Raw genomic sequence first — 20,000 nt, 5'->3', positions numbered from 1 at the left:
CCGGACACCACCGAGACTTCGCCCGGAGGAGCCGGCCCGCCGGGGGCCCTTTCCGACGCGACCCGAAAAGCCTCATCGATCGGACGGGGACAGAAAGAAAAGCAGCCGCGGGGCAACGGGGAGCCCCCGCGGCCGCGGGTTCCTGGGACAACGGCAACGGAGCAGGGCTCCAACATGCGTGCGAGCGGGACACGTCCCCGAGAGGCCCTCCCTTGGCGCCGCCGAGCCTCCCCGACGCTCCCTAGGCCCCCGACGCCGGCGGGCCGCTTGCAACCTTCGGGATCGATCACGCAGCAGAGGAAGAGAGCGGGGGGTGCCGCCACCCGCCCGCGGGCCGCAAGACAACGGAAAACGGAGCAGCTGCCACCGACCACGCCGCGGGCCACCGGCTTTCGCCCGCCTCGCAGCGATCGGCTTCCCACCCGGAAAAAAAGCCGGGGGGAAGGGCAAGCCACCGCACCAAAAAAAAAACTAAAAAAAAAAGCACGCCATGCGTCGCACGACCCGTGCTAGCCACGGGGGTCACGAGCCAGGGGTGGGGGCGAGAACGCGCCTCTCAACTCCTCCCGTAAAACCCCTCCAACCACCGGACATACGGTCTCTTTTCTCACTCGCCAACACAGCCAGCCCTTCTCTCTCGCCTTTCGCTTTCGCTTCGGTGGCGGCCCGTGACCCTTCGTCAGCGCGCGCTTCTCGGTGCCGCGGCTTAGGGCCGCGAGAGAAAAAGAACGGAGGCCGGGCGGGCACCCCCACACTGCCCCGCACACCGGCACGCTTTAATAAAAAAGAACGGAGCCGCTCGCAAAACCCAGCCCCCGCCGGCAACGGCAACCACGGCAGCCGGGGCAGGCCAGACACCACGGGCCGCCCCGGCACGGTGCCTCGATCGCGCCCGGCCGATACCGAGAAAGGGCGAGGCGCCGCCGCCCCGCCCACGACACACTCTCGGGGGCTCACTCGCTCGCTCGCTCTCTGTTGGGTTGCGGGGTCCGTCCTGGGGGGGGGGACACGGCCGGCCACCGCGGCCGACCGCCGCCCCGGAAAAATTCTGCCCGCTACACGCGGGTCCCCGGCTTAGGGCCGAGGAAGGGGGACGACTTCAACAACACACGGCAGGGCCGGACACTCCCGTCACCGAGCCCCCCTTCGCAGGCAAGCAAGCGAAGCCGAGAGGCGAGGCCACACGCCCCACTGCATGTCCCCCGCTGCCCTTTCGATACGGACACAACTCTGGCAACACAGGTCGGGAGCGGGAAACGAGGCGCAGCCAACCTCGGCCAAGCGAGCCACGCCCGGGGGGCTCTCGGGGAGGGGGGCCAGGGAAAGCCCGGGCAGGCTCAACACAACCCCGGGCCGGCCCCACAGAAATCCAGCCCCGGCTGCCGGCCACCAGCGTGCACCGGGACCGACAGCCGAAGAAATGCCGCACCCGGCGAGCGGGCGGGGCCCCGGCTTAAGGCCGGGCAGAAAAGGGGCGAGGCGCCGCCGCCTCGCCCGCCACCATCCCCGGGGGAGCGAGCGGGCGCCCGGCTCCCCGTTGTCACGAAACCGGCAGCAGCCGGGCCGGAGCGGGACACACTCGCGGCTTTCTCGCCCTCTCTCTGGGCCTTTTTCTCGCTTCTCCCCCGCCTGGAACAACGCAGCCTCGCCTGGGCCGGGGGAGCGCGGTGGCTCTCGGATCGCATCGCTCTCTCTGGGGGCTTTCTCGCTTCTCCCCCGGACTGAACACGCAGCCTCGGCCTGGGCCGGGGAGCGGCTCTCGGATCGCATCGGTCTCTCTGGGGGCTTTCTCGCTTCTCCCCCGACTGAGCACGCAGCCTCGCCTGGGCCGGGGAGCGGCTCTCGGATCGCATCGGTCTCTCTCTCTGGGCTAACCTGTCCCAGTCGAACTGGGTAAGACGGGAAGCCGGACGAAGCCACGCGACTCGCCCCGACATCGGCGGTGTTCTTCTGGCCCTGGCGACCGCACGCGCGTCCGCCCTTCTCCGCCACGGACACAGGCACGGCAACAGCCTGTGGGGATACGGCCCGTCACCTCGTTCCCATAATACGGACAGATGGGCCCGAAGCGGCGGAGGCCGGAAAGAGAACCGATGTACGTGACCGAGGGGGCGCAGTGGCGCACGCCGCCTTCTACGATGACATAGCCGGAGGCAGCGAGAAACAGCGACCCCTTGGAGTACTTCCAGGCCGGCGGCGGACAACAGGTCTACCAGCCATGAAACGGGCAACAGGTCTACCGACGGCTTGCTGCGGACAACAGGTCTACCCAGCCATGAAACGGGCAACAGGTCTACCAAGCTGCGGACACCAGGTCTACCCAGGGCATGCTGCGGACACCAGGTCTACCCACGGCTTGCTGCGGACAACAGGTCTACCCAGCTGCGGACACCAGGTCTACCCAGGGCATGAAAAGGGCAACAGGTCTACCAAGCTGCGGACACCAGGTCTACCCAGGGCATGCTGCGGACACCAGGTCTACCCACGGCTTGCTGCGGACAACAGGTCTACCCAGCCATGAAACGGGCAACAGGTCTACCAAGCTGCGGACACCAGGTCTACCCAGGGCATGCTGCGGACACCAGGTCTACCCACGGCTTGCTGCGGACACCAGGTCTACCCACGGCTTGCTGCGGACACCAGGTCTACCCAGCCATGAAACGGGCAACAGGTCTACCAAGCTGCGGACACCAGGTCTACCCAGGGCATGCTGCGGACACCAGATCTACCCACGGCTTGCTGCGGACACCAGGTCTACCCAGCCATGAAACGGGCAACAGGTCTACCAAGCTGCGGACACCAGGTCTACCCAGGGCATGCTGCGGACAACAGGTCTACCCAGCCATGAAACGGGCAACAGGTCTACTCACGGCTTGCTGCGGACACCAGGTCTACCCAGCCATGAAACGGGCAACAGGTCTACCAAGCTGCGGACACCAGGTCTACCCAGGGCATGCTGCGGACAACAGGTCTACCCACTCAATGCTGCGGACAACAGGTCTACCCAGGCATGAATCGGGCAACAGGTCTACCAAGCTCCGGACACCAGGTCTACCCACGGCTTGCTGCGGACACCAGGTCTACCCAGCCATGAAACGGGCAACAGGTCTACCAAGCTGCGGACACCAGGTCTACCCAGGGCATGCTGCGGACACCAGGTCTACCCAGCCATGAAACGGGCAACAGGTCTACTCACGGCTTGCTGCGGACACCAGGTCTACCCAGCCATGAAACGGGCAACAGGTCTACCAAGCTGCGGACACCAGGTCTACCCAGGGCATGCTGCGGACACCAGGTCTACCCAGCCATGAAACGGGCAACAGGTCTACTCACGGCTTGCTGCGGACACCAGGTCTACCCAGCCATGAAACGGGCAACAGGTCTACCAAGCTGCGGACACCAGGTCTACCCAGGGCATGCTGCGGACACCAGGTCTACCCAGGGCATGCTGCGGACAACAGGTCTACCCAGGCATGAATCGGGCAACAGGTCTACCAAGCTGCGGACACCAGGTCTACCCAGGGCATGCTGCGGACACCAGGTCTACCCAGCCATGAAACGGGCAACAGGTCTACCAAGCTGCGGACACCAGGTCTACCCAGGGCATGCTGCGGACAACAGGTCTACCCAGCCATGAAACGGGCAACAGGTCTACTCACGGCTTGCTGCGGACACCAGGTCTACCCAGCCATGAAACGGGCAACAGGTCTACCAAGCTGCGGACACCAGGTCTACCCAGGGCATGCTGCGGACACCAGGTCTACCCAGCCATGAAACGGGCAACAGGTCTACTCACGGCTTGCTGCGGACACCAGGTCTACCCAGCCATGAAACGGGCAACAGGTCTACCAAGCTGCGGACAACAGGTCTACCCAGGGCATGCTGCGGACAACAGGTCTACCCAGCCATGAAACGGGCAACAGGTCTACTCACGGCTTGCTGCGGACACCAGGTCTACCCAGCCATGAAACGGGCAACAGGTCTACCAAGCTGCGGACACCAGGTCTACCCAGGGCATGCTGCGGACACCAGGTCTACCCACGGCTTGCTGCGGACACCAGGTCTACCCAGCCATGAAACGGGCAACAGGTCTACCAAGCTGCGGACACCAGGTCTACCCAGCCATGAATCGGGCAACAGGTCTACCAAGCTGCGGACAACAGGTCTACCCAGCCATGAAACGGGCAACAGGTCTACCATCTCAATGCTGCGGACACCAGGTCTACCCAGCCATGAAACGGGCAACAGGTCTACCAAGCTGCGGACACCAGGTCTACCCAGGGTATGTAGCGGACACCAGGTCTACCAACTCAATGCTGCGGACAACAGGTCTACCCAGCCATGAAACGGGCAACAGGTCTACCAAGCTGCGGACACCAGGTCTACCCACGGCTTGCTGCGGACACCAGGTCTACCCAGCCATGAAACGGGCAGCAGGTCTACCCACGGCTTGCTGCGGACACCAGGTCTACCCAGCCATGAAACGGGCAACAGGTCTACCAAGCTGCGGACACCAGGTCTACCCAGGGCATGCTGCGGACAACAGGTCTACCCAGCCATGAAACGGGCAACAGGTCTACTCACGGCTTGCTGCGGACACCAGGTCTACCCAGCCATGAAACGGGCAACAGGTCTACCAAGCTGCGGACACCAGGTCTACCCAGGGCATGCTGCGGACACCAGGTCTACCCAGCCATGAAACGGGCAACAGGTCTACTCACGGCTTGCTGCGGACACCAGGTCTACCCAGCCATGAAACGGGCAACAGGTCTACCAAGCTGCGGACACCAGGTCTACCCAGCTATGAAACGGGCAACAGGTCTACCAAGCTGCGGACACCAGGTCTACCCAGGGCATGCTGCGGACACCAGGTCTACCAACTCAATGCTGCGGACAACAGGTCTACCCAGCCATGAATCGGGCAACAGGTCTACCAAGCTGCGGACACCAGGTCTACCCACGGCTTGCTGCGGACACCAGGTCTACCCAGCCATGAAACGGGCAACAGGTCTACCAAGCTGCGGACACCAGGTCTACCCAGGTCATGCTGCGGACACCAGGTCTACCCAGCCATGAAACGGGCAACAGGTCTACCAAGCTGCGGACACCAGGTCTACCCAGGGCATGCTGCGGACACCAGGTCTACCAACTCAATGCTGCGGACAACAGGTCTACCCAGCCATGAAACGGGCAACAGGTCTACCAAGCTGCGGACACCAGGTCTACCCAGGGCATGCTGCGGACACCAGGTCTACCAACTCAATGCTGCGGACAACAGGTCTACCCAGCCATGAATCGGGCAACAGGTCTACCAAGCTGCGGACACCAGGTCTACCCAGGGCATGCTGCGGACACCAGGTCTACCCAGCCATGAAACGGGCAACAGGTCTACTCACGGCTTGCTGCGGACAACAGGTCTACCCAGCCATGAAACGGGCAACAGGTCTACCAAGCTGCGGACACCAGGTCTACCCAGGGCATGCTGCGGACACCAGGTCTACCCACGGCTTGCTGCGGACAACAGGTCTACCCAGGCATGAATCGGGCAACAGGTCTACCAAGCTGCGGACACCAGGTCTACCCAGGGCATGCTGCGGACACCAGGTCTACCCACGGCTTGCTGCGGACAACAGGTCTACCCAGCCATGAATCGGGCAACAGGTCTACCAAGCTCCGGACACCAGGTCTACCCACGGCTTGCTGCGGACACCAGGTCTACCCAGCCATGAAACGGGCAACAGGTCTACCAAGCTGCGGACACCAGGTCTACCCAGCCATGAAACGGGCAACAGGTCTACCAACTCAATGCTGCGGACAACAGGTCTACCCAGCCATGAAACGGGCAACAGGTCTACCAAGCTGCGGACACCAGGTCTACCCACGGCTTGCTGCGGACACCAGGTCTACCCAGCCATGAAACGGGCAACAGGTCTACCAAGCTGCGGACACCAGGTCTACCCAGGGCATGCTGCGGACAACAGGTCTACCCAGCCATGAAACGGGCAACAGGTCTACTCACGGCTTGCTGCGGACACCAGGTCTACCCAGCCATGAAACGGGCAACAGGTCTACCAAGCTGCGGACAACAGGTCTACCCAGGGCATGCTGCGGACACCAGGTCTACCCAGCCATGAAACGGGCAACAGGTCTACTCACGGCTTGCTGCGGACACCAGGTCTACCCAGCCATGAATCGGGCAACAGGTCTACCAAGCTGCGGACAACAGGTCTACCCAGCCATGAAACGGGCAACAGGTCTACCATCTCAATGCTGCGGACACCAGGTCTACCCAGCCATGAAACGGGCAACAGGTCTACCAAGCTGCGGACACCAGGTCTACCCAGGGTATGTAGCGGACACCAGGTCTACCAACTCAATGCTGCGGACAACAGGTCTACCCAGCCATGAAACGGGCAACAGGTCTACCAAGCTGCGGACACCAGGTCTACCCACGGCTTGCTGCGGACACCAGGTCTACCCAGCCATGAAACGGGCAGCAGGTCTACCCACGGCTTGCTGCGGACACCAGGTCTACCCAGCCATGAAACGGGCAACAGGTCTACCAAGCTGCGGACACCAGGTCTACCCAGGGCATGCTGCGGACAACAGGTCTACCCAGCCATGAAACGGGCAACAGGTCTACTCACGGCTTGCTGCGGACAACAGGTCTACCCAGCCATGAATCGGGCAACAGGTCTACCAAGCTGCGGACACCAGGTCTACCCAGGGCATGCTGCGGACACCAGGTCTACCCAGCCATGAAACGGGCAACAGGTCTACCAAGCTGCGGACACCAGGTCTACCCAGGGCATGCTGCGGACACCAGGTCTACCCAGCCATGAAACGGGCAACAGGTCTACCGACGGCTTGCTGCGGACACCAGGTCTACCCAGCCATGAAACGGGCAACAGGTCTACCAAGCTGCGGACACCAGGTCTACCCAGGGCATGCTGCGGACACCAGGTCTACCCAGCCATGAAACGGGCAACAGGTCTACTCACGGCTTGCTGCGGACACCAGGTCTACCCAGCCATGAAACGGGCAACAGGTCTACCAAGCTGCGGACACCAGGTCTACCCAGGGCATGCTGCGGACACCAGGTCTACCCAGGGCATGCTGCGGACAACAGGTCTACCCAGGCATGAATCGGGCAACAGGTCTACCAAGCTGCGGACACCAGGTCTACCCAGGGCATGCTGCGGACACCAGGTCTACCCAGCCATGAAACGGGCAACAGGTCTACCAAGCTGCGGACACCAGGTCTACCCAGGGCATGCTGCGGACAACAGGTCTACCCAGCCATGAAACGGGCAACAGGTCTACTCACGGCTTGCTGCGGACACCAGGTCTACCCAGCCATGAAACGGGCAACAGGTCTACCAAGCTGCGGACACCAGGTCTACCCAGGGTATGTAGCGGACACCAGGTCTACCAACTCAATGCTGCGGACAACAGGTCTACCCAGCCATGAAACGGGCAACAGGTCTACCAAGCTGCGGACACCAGGTCTACCCACGGCTTGCTGCGGACACCAGGTCTACCCAGCCATGAAACGGGCAGCAGGTCTACCCACGGCTTGCTGCGGACACCAGGTCTACCCAGCCATGAAACGGGCAACAGGTCTACCAAGCTGCGGACACCAGGTCTACCCAGGGCATGCTGCGGACAACAGGTCTACCCAGCCATGAAACGGGCAACAGGTCTACTCACGGCTTGCTGCGGACACCAGGTCTACCCAGCCATGAAACGGGCAACAGGTCTACCAAGCTGCGGACACCAGGTCTACCCAGGGCATGCTGCGGACACCAGGTCTACCCAGCCATGAAACGGGCAACAGGTCTACTCACGGCTTGCTGCGGACACCAGGTCTACCCAGCCATGAAACGGGCAACAGGTCTACCAAGCTGCGGACACCAGGTCTACCCAGCTATGAAACGGGCAACAGGTCTACCAAGCTGCGGACACCAGGTCTACCCAGGGCATGCTGCGGACACCAGGTCTACCAACTCAATGCTGCGGACAACAGGTCTACCCAGCCATGAATCGGGCAACAGGTCTACCAAGCTGCGGACACCAGGTCTACCCACGGCTTGCTGCGGACACCAGGTCTACCCAGCCATGAAACGGGCAACAGGTCTACCAAGCTGCGGACACCAGGTCTACCCAGGTCATGCTGCGGACACCAGGTCTACCCAGCCATGAAACGGGCAACAGGTCTACCAAGCTGCGGACACCAGGTCTACCCAGGGCATGCTGCGGACACCAGGTCTACCAACTCAATGCTGCGGACAACAGGTCTACCCAGCCATGAAACGGGCAACAGGTCTACCAAGCTGCGGACACCAGGTCTACCCAGGGCATGCTGCGGACACCAGGTCTACCAACTCAATGCTGCGGACAACAGGTCTACCCAGCCATGAATCGGGCAACAGGTCTACCAAGCTGCGGACACCAGGTCTACCCAGGGCATGCTGCGGACACCAGGTCTACCCAGCCATGAAACGGGCAACAGGTCTACTCACGGCTTGCTGCGGACAACAGGTCTACCCAGCCATGAAACGGGCAACAGGTCTACCAAGCTGCGGACACCAGGTCTACCCAGGGCATGCTGCGGACACCAGGTCTACCCACGGCTTGCTGCGGACAACAGGTCTACCCAGGCATGAATCGGGCAACAGGTCTACCAAGCTGCGGACACCAGGTCTACCCAGGGCATGCTGCGGACACCAGGTCTACCCACGGCTTGCTGCGGACAACAGGTCTACCCAGCCATGAATCGGGCAACAGGTCTACCAAGCTCCGGACACCAGGTCTACCCACGGCTTGCTGCGGACACCAGGTCTACCCAGCCATGAAACGGGCAACAGGTCTACCAAGCTGCGGACACCAGGTCTACCCAGCCATGAAACGGGCAACAGGTCTACCAACTCAATGCTGCGGACAACAGGTCTACCCAGCCATGAAACGGGCAACAGGTCTACCAAGCTGCGGACACCAGGTCTACCCACGGCTTGCTGCGGACACCAGGTCTACCCAGCCATGAAACGGGCAACAGGTCTACCAAGCTGCGGACACCAGGTCTACCCAGGGCATGCTGCGGACAACAGGTCTACCCAGCCATGAAACGGGCAACAGGTCTACTCACGGCTTGCTGCGGACACCAGGTCTACCCAGCCATGAAACGGGCAACAGGTCTACCAAGCTGCGGACAACAGGTCTACCCAGGGCATGCTGCGGACACCAGGTCTACCCAGCCATGAAACGGGCAACAGGTCTACTCACGGCTTGCTGCGGACACCAGGTCTACCCAGCCATGAATCGGGCAACAGGTCTACCAAGCTGCGGACAACAGGTCTACCCAGCCATGAAACGGGCAACAGGTCTACCATCTCAATGCTGCGGACACCAGGTCTACCCAGCCATGAAACGGGCAACAGGTCTACCAAGCTGCGGACACCAGGTCTACCCAGGGTATGTAGCGGACACCAGGTCTACCAACTCAATGCTGCGGACAACAGGTCTACCCAGCCATGAAACGGGCAACAGGTCTACCAAGCTGCGGACACCAGGTCTACCCACGGCTTGCTGCGGACACCAGGTCTACCCAGCCATGAAACGGGCAGCAGGTCTACCCACGGCTTGCTGCGGACACCAGGTCTACCCAGCCATGAAACGGGCAACAGGTCTACCAAGCTGCGGACACCAGGTCTACCCAGGGCATGCTGCGGACAACAGGTCTACCCAGCCATGAAACGGGCAACAGGTCTACTCACGGCTTGCTGCGGACAACAGGTCTACCCAGCCATGAAACGGGCAACAGGTCTACCAAGCTGCGGACACCAGGTCTACCCAGGGCATGCTGCGGACACCAGGTCTACCCAGCCATGAAACGGGCAACAGGTCTACCAAGCTGCGGACACCAGGTCTACCCAGGGCATGCTGCGGACACCAGGTCTACCCAGCCATGAAACGGGCAACAGGTCTACCGACGGCTTGCTGCGGACACCAGGTCTACCCAGCCATGAAACGGGCAACAGGTCTACCAAGCTGCGGACACCAGGTCTACCCAGGGCATGCTGCGGACACCAGGTCTACCCAGCCATGAAACGGGCAACAGGTCTACTCACGGCTTGCTGCGGACACCAGGTCTACCCAGCCATGAAACGGGCAACAGGTCTACCAAGCTGCGGACACCAGGTCTACCCAGGGCATGCTGCGGACACCAGGTCTACCCAGGGCATGCTGCGGACAACAGGTCTACCCAGGCATGAATCGGGCAACAGGTCTACCAAGCTGCGGACACCAGGTCTACCCAGGGCATGCTGCGGACACCAGGTCTACCCAGCCATGAAACGGGCAACAGGTCTACCAAGCTGCGGACACCAGGTCTACCCAGGGCATGCTGCGGACAACAGGTCTACCCAGCCATGAAACGGGCAACAGGTCTACTCACGGCTTGCTGCGGACACCAGGTCTACCCAGCCATGAAACGGGCAACAGGTCTACCAAGCTGCGGACACCAGGTCTACCCAGGGTATGTAGCGGACACCAGGTCTACCAACTCAATGCTGCGGACAACAGGTCTACCCAGCCATGAAACGGGCAACAGGTCTACCAAGCTGCGGACACCAGGTCTACCCACGGCTTGCTGCGGACACCAGGTCTACCCAGCCATGAAACGGGCAGCAGGTCTACCCACGGCTTGCTGCGGACACCAGGTCTACCCAGCCATGAAACGGGCAACAGGTCTACCAAGCTGCGGACACCAGGTCTACCCAGGGCATGCTGCGGACAACAGGTCTACCCAGCCATGAAACGGGCAACAGGTCTACTCACGGCTTGCTGCGGACACCAGGTCTACCCAGCCATGAAACGGGCAACAGGTCTACCAAGCTGCGGACACCAGGTCTACCCAGGGCATGCTGCGGACACCAGGTCTACCCAGCCATGAAACGGGCAACAGGTCTACTCACGGCTTGCTGCGGACACCAGGTCTACCCAGCCATGAAACGGGCAACAGGTCTACCAAGCTGCGGACACCAGGTCTACCCAGCTATGAAACGGGCAACAGGTCTACCAAGCTGCGGACACCAGGTCTACCCAGGGCATGCTGCGGACACCAGGTCTACCAACTCAATGCTGCGGACAACAGGTCTACCCAGCCATGAATCGGGCAACAGGTCTACCAAGCTGCGGACACCAGGTCTACCCACGGCTTGCTGCGGACACCAGGTCTACCCAGCCATGAAACGGGCAACAGGTCTACCAAGCTGCGGACACCAGGTCTACCCAGGTCATGCTGCGGACACCAGGTCTACCCAGCCATGAAACGGGCAACAGGTCTACCAAGCTGCGGACACCAGGTCTACCCAGGGCATGCTGCGGACACCAGGTCTACCAACTCAATGCTGCGGACAACAGGTCTACCCAGCCATGAAACGGGCAACAGGTCTACCAAGCTGCGGACACCAGGTCTACCCAGGGCATGCTGCGGACACCAGGTCTACCAACTCAATGCTGCGGACAACAGGTCTACCCAGCCATGAATCGGGCAACAGGTCTACCAAGCTGCGGACACCAGGTCTACCCAGGGCATGCTGCGGACACCAGGTCTACCCAGCCATGAAACGGGCAACAGGTCTACTCACGGCTTGCTGCGGACAACAGGTCTACCCAGCCATGAAACGGGCAACAGGTCTACCAAGCTGCGGACACCAGGTCTACCCAGGGCATGCTGCGGACACCAGGTCTACCCACGGCTTGCTGCGGACAACAGGTCTACCCAGGCATGAATCGGGCAACAGGTCTACCAAGCTGCGGACACCAGGTCTACCCAGGGCATGCTGCGGACACCAGGTCTACCCACGGCTTGCTGCGGACAACAGGTCTACCCAGCCATGAATCGGGCAACAGGTCTACCAAGCTCCGGACACCAGGTCTACCCACGGCTTGCTGCGGACACCAGGTCTACCCAGCCATGAAACGGGCAACAGGTCTACCAAGCTGCGGACACCAGGTCTACCCAGCCATGAAACGGGCAACAGGTCTACCAACTCAATGCTGCGGACAACAGGTCTACCCAGCCATGAAACGGGCAACAGGTCTACCAAGCTGCGGACACCAGGTCTACCCACGGCTTGCTGCGGACACCAGGTCTACCCAGCCATGAAACGGGCAACAGGTCTACCAAGCTGCGGACACCAGGTCTACCCAGGGCATGCTGCGGACAACAGGTCTACCCAGCCATGAAACGGGCAACAGGTCTACTCACGGCTTGCTGCGGACACCAGGTCTACCCAGCCATGAAACGGGCAACAGGTCTACCAAGCTGCGGACAACAGGTCTACCCAGGGCATGCTGCGGACACCAGGTCTACCCAGCCATGAAACGGGCAACAGGTCTACTCACGGCTTGCTGCGGACACCAGGTCTACCCAGCCATGAATCGGGCAACAGGTCTACCAAGCTGCGGACAACAGGTCTACCCAGCCATGAAACGGGCAACAGGTCTACCATCTCAATGCTGCGGACACCAGGTCTACCCAGCCATGAAACGGGCAACAGGTCTACCAAGCTGCGGACACCAGGTCTACCCAGGGTATGTAGCGGACACCAGGTCTACCAACTCAATGCTGCGGACAACAGGTCTACCCAGCCATGAAACGGGCAACAGGTCTACCAAGCTGCGGACACCAGGTCTACCCACGGCTTGCTGCGGACACCAGGTCTACCCAGCCATGAAACGGGCAGCAGGTCTACCCACGGCTTGCTGCGGACACCAGGTCTACCCAGCCATGAAACGGGCAACAGGTCTACCAAGCTGCGGACACCAGGTCTACCCAGGGCATGCTGCGGACAACAGGTCTACCCAGCCATGAAACGGGCAACAGGTCTACTCACGGCTTGCTGCGGACAACAGGTCTACCCAGCCATGAAACGGGCAACAGGTCTACCAAGCTGCGGACACCAGGTCTACCCAGGGCATGCTGCGGACACCAGGTCTACCCAGCCATGAAACGGGCAACAGGTCTACCAAGCTGCGGACACCAGGTCTACCCAGGGCATGCTGCGGACACCAGGTCTACCCAGCCATGAAACGGGCAACAGGTCTACCGACGGCTTGCTGCGGACACCAGGTCTACCCAGCCATGAAACGGGCAACAGGTCTACCAAGCTGCGGACACCAGGTCTACCCAGGGCATGCTGCGGACACCAGGTCTACCCAGCCATGAAACGGGCAACAGGTCTACTCACGGCTTGCTGCGGACAACAGGTCTACCCAGCCATGAAACGGGCAACAGGTCTACCAAGCTGCGGACACCAGGTCTACCCAGGGCATGCTGCGGACACCAGGTCTACCCACGGCTTGCTGCGGACAACAGGTCTACCCAGGCATGAATCGGGCAACAGGTCTACCAAGCTGCGGACACCAGGTCTACCCAGGGCATGCTGCGGACACCAGGTCTACCCACGGCTTGCTGCGGACAACAGGTCTACCCAGCCATGAATCGGGCAACAGGTCTACCAAGCTCCGGACACCAGGTCTACCCACGGCTTGCTGCGGACACCAGGTCTACCCAGCCATGAAACGGGCAACAGGTCTACCAAGCTGCGGACACCAGGTCTACCCAGCCATGAAACGGGCAACAGGTCTACCAACTCAATGCTGCGGACAACAGGTCTACCCAGCCATGAAACGGGCAACAGGTCTACCAAGCTGCGGACACCAGGTCTACCCACGGCTTGCTGCGGACACCAGGTCTACCCAGCCATGAAACGGGCAACAGGTCTACCAAGCTGCGGACACCAGGTCTACCCAGGGCATGCTGCGGACAACAGGTCTACCCAGCCATGAAACGGGCAACAGGTCTACTCACGGCTTGCTGCGGACACCAGGTCTACCCAGCCATGAAACGGGCAACAGGTCTACCAAGCTGCGGACAACAGGTCTACCCAGGGCATGCTGCGGACACCAGGTCTACCCAGCCATGAAACGGGCAACAGGTCTACTCACGGCTTGCTGCGGACACCAGGTCTACCCAGCCATGAATCGGGCAACAGGTCTACCAAGCTGCGGACAACAAGTCTACCCAGCCATGAAACGGGCAACAGGTCTACCAACTCAATGCTGCGGACAACAGGTCTACCCAGCCATCAAACGGGCAACAGGTCTACCAAGCTGCGGACACCAGGTCTACCCACGGCTTGCTGCGGACACCAGGTCTACCCAGCCATGAAACGGGCAGCAGGTCTACCCACGGCTTGCTGCGGACACCAGGTCTACCCAGCCATGAAACGGGCAACAGGTCTACCAAGCTGCGGACACCAGGTCTACCCAGGGCATGCTGCGGACAACAGGTCTACCCAGCCATGAAACGGGCAACAGGTCTACTCACGGCTTGCTGCGGACAACAGGTCTACCCAGCCATGAAACGGGCAACAGGTCTACCAAGCTGCGGACACCAGGTCTACCCAGGGCATGCTGCGGACACCAGGTCTACCCAGCCATGAAACGGGCAACAGGTCTACTCACGGCTTGCTGCGGACACCAGGTCTACCCAGCCATGAAACGGGCAACAGGTCTACCAAGCTGCGGACACCAGGTCTACCCAGCTATGAAACGGGCAACAGGTCTACCAAGCTGCGGACACCAGGTCTACCCAGGGCATGCTGCGGACACCAGGTCTACCCAGCCATGAAACGGGCAACAGGTCTACCAAGCTGCGGACAACAGGTCTACCCAGGCATGAATCGGGCAACAGGTCTACCAAGCTCCGGACACCAGGTCTACCCACGGCTTGCTGCGGACACCAGGTCTACCCAGCCATGAAACGGGCAACAGGTCTACCAAGCTGCGGACACCAGGTCTACCCAGGTCATGCTGCGGACACCAGGTCTACCCAGCCATGAAACGGGCAACAGGTCTACTCACGGCTTGCTGCGGACACCAGGTCTACCCAGCCATGAAACGGGCAACAGGTCTACCAAGCTGCGGACACCAGGTCTACCCAGGGCATGCTGCGGACACCAGGTCTACCAACTCAATGCTGCGGACACCAGGTCTACCCAGCCATGAAACGGGCAACAGGTCTACCAAGCTGCGGACACCAGGTCTACCCAGGGCATGCTGCGGACACCAGGTCTACCAACTCAATGCTGCGGACAACAGGTCTACCCAGCCATGAATCGGGCAACAGGTCTACCAAGCTGCGGACACCAGGTCTACCCACGGCTTGCTGCGGACACCAGGTCTACCCAGCCATGAAACGGGCAACAGGTCTACCAAGCTGCGGACACCAGGTCTACCCAGGGCATGCTGCGGACACCAGGTCTACCCACGGCTTGCTGCGGACAACAGGTCTACCCACTCCAAGCTGCGGACACCAGGTCTAACTACTCCATTACGCGGACAACAGGTCTACCCACTCCATGCGGCGGACAACATGTCTACCCGCTCCATGCTGCGGACACCAGGTCTGCCCACGCCGTGATGCGGACCACAGGTCTACCTTCGCCATGCTGCACGCAGCCCGGGTCGCACCGGAGCTAGGTAGACCCGGTCGCCGCGGCCGTCGCAGCGCCCTCGCCCTCGACGGCGGACCCACGCCGCCGGTCCCGGAGGCGGGTAGACCTGGTCGCCGCGGCCACGGCGGCCGCCCATCCCGGAGCCCAGTAGACCTGGCCGCCGCGGGACCGGCCAAGTTTCCCGGAGTCGTGTAGACCTGGTCGTCGCGGCCACGGCCGCCGCCGCTGCGCCTTCGCCGGCGACGGCGGTCCCACGCCACCGGCCCCGGAGCCGCGTCGACCTGGCCGCCGCGGGACGGGCCACGTTTCGCGGATCCGGGTAGACGAGGCATCCTTGTACCATCTCGGAGCCGGGGAAACCCCACAGCCTCTTAACGCTCCGGAGCCCAAGTGCTCCAGCAGCCTTGCCCCGCCCGGCAGAATCGATTTCAAGACCAAGACATATTTTCGACAACATTTTATTTCATCATTTCATTTCATTTCTTTTCATTTCATTTTATTATTTTATTTTATTTCGTTTTGTTTTGTTTTGTTTTGTTTTGTTTTGATTTGATTTGATTTGTTTCATTTCCTCTTTGCCTTTTTTGAATGATTGCCTCTTCTATTTACTCGGAAAGAAAATCTTTTCCGGAAAACAAAACTCTTGCCAAATCTTATTTGTGATCCCTTTGGGCCCACAGCCGAGCTGACGGAGGGCCTGTGCCCGGTTCTCGCCCTGCTGACACACTGACCCCCCCAAACGGCGTCCTCCCTACCCCACGCCTCCTCCCCCGTCCCCCAGAGACCCTACCTACAGAGCCCCCCCCCCCACAAAACAGAACCTCACGGGCCGCAGCACAGCCAGGGGAAGCACGTACGTGCAGCGAAACTCGGCCCAAAGCCGCCGCGCCCTGGCACAACTCGCCCTGCCCCTTCCCGCCCCACGGAGGCGGCTGCATCGAGGCGACCGGCGCCGCCGTCGGCAAGCGGGTGGCCGCTTTCGGGCCGGTTCTTCCGCGGAAGGTCTGCAGAGCTCTTGGGGCCTCGGCGCGGGTTTGGGGGGCCGTGAGGGCTCGCTGTCGAGGCGCCCGGGGCCGGCACGAAGCCGCCTGCCCTCTCCCTGTCCCTGCCCCGTCTTCCGCAGCCACCCATTAACGCTGGGGGCGAGCCCGCCCTCCGCCATCAACCTCCCATGCAGCGCTTTCAGACTTTCCCCGCCCCTGCCCATTGTCGGCTGGGGGCGCCCTGCCCCCCGCCGTCAGCCTCCCTGGCAGCGCTTTCAGACTCTCTCGGGCCCCTGCCCATTGTCGGCTGGGGGCGCCCCGCCCCCCGCCCTCAGCCTCCCTGGCAGCGCTTTCAGACTGCCTCGGGCCCTGCCCATTGTCGGTTGGGGGCGCCCCGCCCCCCGCCCTCAGCCTCCCTGGCAGCGCTTTCAGACGGTCTCGTGCCCTGCCCATTGTCGGTTGGGGGCGACCCCGCCCTCCGCCATCAGCCTCCCTGGCAGCGCTTTCAGACTGCCTCGGGCCCTGCCCATTGTCGGTTGGGGGCGACCCCGCCCTCCGCCATCAGCCTCCCTGGCAGCACTTTCAGCCTCTTCCTGCCCCCGCCCACGGTCCCACCGGGCAGTTTACACGGCGGCGGCGGGAGGCTGATGCCGAGGTCGGCAGGCGGAGAGCCTGGTGCACAAGCAGGGATGGCGGCGGGATGATTGGCGCCGTCTGTCCCTGGTCAAAGAAGCTCTCTGTTCAGCTTTCTCGGAGCCTTTTGCTTTGGTGGCGTTCCTTCCTCCTCCGCCCCGGCGCCGCTCAAGCCTGCGGCAGGGCGGCAGCGCGGCGGGTGGGCGGCCGGGGGGAGGGGGGAGGGGGGGGGGAGGGAGGGAGCGCGCGAGCGAGCGAGCGAGCGAGCGCGCTGCAGAAATGAAGCCCGGAGCAGGGCCGCGGTCCATTCGAGCACGGGGAGGGGGCGCGACAACGCTGCCTGCTCCTGTCGGGGAGCGCTTGGGGAAGTGGGGTGCCGGCACCATGACGGCGGAGCGGACAGGGGCCGCGGCTGGGGAAGAGGCCGGCGGAGCTCGCCAGTGGATGCTGGCGCACGGAGCCGGCAGGGACACCTGGGCACGGCTGGGACCGAAAGTCGCCCGCCTTCACGCCCCGCCTTTCGCCGGGGGGAAGAAGACGCGAGAGCAGGGCTGCCTGCTGGGCTGCCAGTGCCCGCGGTCATGCCGGACGTGCAGGCCGACCGCCGAAGGCGTGCTCGCCGCTGCAGAGACGACAAGGGGGCCGCGCGTCCGATGGAAGAGACGGGGCGCCATCGCGCGGCGGCCGGGCTGCAAGGCCGGCCGACGGTAACAGGACTACCACGCCGCGGGCGGCCAGAGACAAAGACCGGCCGAGGGCAACAGGTCTACCCAGCATTATGCCGGCCGGTACCAGGGCCGGCCGAGGGCAACAGGTCTACCCAGCATTAGGCCAGCCGGAAAGACGGCCGGCAGAGGGCAACAGGTCTACCCAGCATTCGGCCGTCAGGTAACACTGCCGGCCGAGGGCAACAGGTCTACCCAGCATTCGGCTGGCCGGTAACACGGCGGGCCGAGGGCAACAGGTCTACCCAGCATTAGGCCGGCCGGTAACACTGCCGGCCGAGGGCAACAGGTCTACCCAGCATTAGGCCGCCACGTCCAAAGGCCGGCCGAGGGCAACAGGTCTACCCAGCATTAGGCCGCCACGTCCAAAGGCCGGCCGAGGGCAACAGGTCTACCCAGCATTCGGCCGCCACGTCCAAAGGCCGGCCGAGGGCAACAGGTCTACCCAGCATTAGGCCGCCACGTCCAAAGGCCGGCCGAGGGCAACAGGTCTACCCAGCATTCGGCCGCCACGTCCAAAGGCCGGCCGAGGGCAACAGGTCTACCCAGCATTCGGCCGCCACGTCCAAAGGCCGGCCGAGGGCAACAGGTCTACCCAGCATTCGGCCGCCACGTCCAAAGGCCGGCCGAGGGCAACAGGTCTACCCAGCATTCGGCCGTCAGGTACAAAGGCCGGCCGAGGGCAACAGGTCTACCCAGCATTAGGCTGCCACGTACAAAGGCCGGCCGAGGGCAACAGGTCTACCCAGCATTCGGCCGTCAGGTACAAAGGCCGGCCGAGGGCAACAGGTCTACCCAGCATTAGGCCGGCCGGTAACACTGCCGGCCGAGGGCAACAGGTCTACCCAGCATTAGGCCGCCACGTCCAAAGGCCGGCCGAGGGCAACAGGTCTAACCAGCATTAGGCCGGCCGGCAGAGGGCAACAGGTCTACCCAGCATTCGGCCGTCAGGTACAAAGGCCGGCCGAGGGCAACAGGTCTACCCAGCATTAGGCTGGCCGGTAACACTGCCGGCCGAGGGCAACAGGTCTACCCAGCATTAGGCCGCCACGTCCAAAGGCCGGCCGAGGGCAACAGGTCTAACCAGCATTAGGCCGCCACGTCCAAAGGCCGGCCGAGGGCAACAGGTCTACCCAGCATTAGGCCGCCACGTCCAAAGGCCGGCCGAGGGCAACAGGTCTACCCAGCATTCGGCCGCCACGTCCAAAGGCCGGCCGAGGGCAACAGGTCTACCCAGCATTAGGCCGGCCGGCAGAGGGCAACAGGTCTACCCAGCATTCGGCCGTCAGGTACAAAGGCCGGCCGAGGGCAACAGGTCTACCCAGCATTAGGCCGGCCGGTAACACTGCCGGCCGAGGGCAACAGGTCTACCCAGCATTAGGCCGCCACGTCCAAAGGCCGGCCGAGGGCAAGAGGTCTACCCAGCATTAGGCCGCCACGTCCAAAGGCCGGCCGAGGGCAACAGGTCTACCCAGCATTAGGCCGCCACGTCCAAAGGCCGGCCGAGGGCAACAGGTCTACCCAGCATTCGGCCGTCAGGTACAAAGGCCGGCCGAGGGCAACAGGTCTACCCAGCATTCGGCCGCCACGTCCAAAGGCCGGCCGAGGGCAACAGGTCTACCCAGCATTAGGCCGCCACGTCCAAAGGCCGGCCGAGGGCAACAGGTCTACCCAGCATTAGGCCGCCACGTCCAAAGGCCGGCCGAGGGCAACAGGTCTACCCAGCATTAGGCCGGCCGGCCGAGGGCAACAGGTCTACCCAGCATTCGGCCGTCAGGTACAAAGGCCGGCCGAGGGCAACAGGTCTACCCAGCATTAGGCCGCCACGTCCAAAGGCCGGCCGAGGGCAACAGGTCTACCCAGCATTAGGCCGCCACGTCCAAAGGCCGGCCGAGGGCAACAGGTCTACCCAGCATTCGGCCGCCACGTCCAAAGGCCGGCCGAGGGCAAGAGGTCTACCCAGCATTAGGCCGCCACATCCAAAGGCCGGCCGAGGGCAACAGGTCTACCCAGCATTAGGCCGGCCGGCAGAGGGCAACAGGTCTACCCAGCATTCGGCCGTCAGGTACAAAGGCCGGCCGAGGGCAACAGGTCTACCCAGCATTAGGCCGCCACGTCCAAAGGCCGGCCGAGGG

The sequence above is a fragment of the Sturnus vulgaris genome, unplaced genomic scaffold (genome assembly GCF_052056855.1).
Source record: "Sturnus vulgaris isolate bStuVul1 unplaced genomic scaffold, bStuVul1.hap1 Scaffold_171, whole genome shotgun sequence".
NCBI classification, from domain to species: Eukaryota; Metazoa; Chordata; class Aves; order Passeriformes; family Sturnidae; genus Sturnus; species Sturnus vulgaris.
Note: the sequence above shows the minus strand (reverse complement) of the source record.